The sequence below is a fragment of the Martes martes genome, assembly GCF_963455335.1.
Source record: "Martes martes genome assembly, chromosome: 1".
In the NCBI taxonomy this organism is placed as follows: Eukaryota; Metazoa; Chordata; class Mammalia; order Carnivora; family Mustelidae; genus Martes; species Martes martes.
The window spans coordinates 120,497,116-120,497,568 of record NC_137888.1 but is presented as its reverse complement, the minus strand read 5'-3'; positions in this window follow the sequence as shown (position 1 = coordinate 120,497,568).

Genomic DNA, 453 nt, shown 5'->3' with positions numbered 1-453 from the left:
GCAACTGAACACAGTCCTTCTCCAATATGGGCAAGTAAAGGTTTCTGTATCTTACACAGAGTGCTATAAAAATGAGACTCTCAGTCATGCCTTACCCTCCTGTTACCCATCAGCCTCTCTAAATGGAAATTCTAAGCCATGTTAGTTGCACTCATCATAACAAGATGGGATTTAGGCTTAGCTGAATTCATTTTATCTCTTTTCTTTTAGAAAGCCTCACAGACACCCTTTACGTGATGTGGCTTCTAAAGACTCAAGGACCACCCACCTAGTAGTCTGCAAAGGCAAAGGCAGAAATGGATATTCAAACACCACAGCCTCCGTTCTGTTGTTAAATTACTCTGTAGTAGACATGTGCCCCCACTGTAAGGAGTGAACTGTGCCAAGGGGGAAAGTTCCAGGGGCCCCCAAACCACCAGCACTCGTTTCTCCCCCTGGAGAGAAAGCAGAACT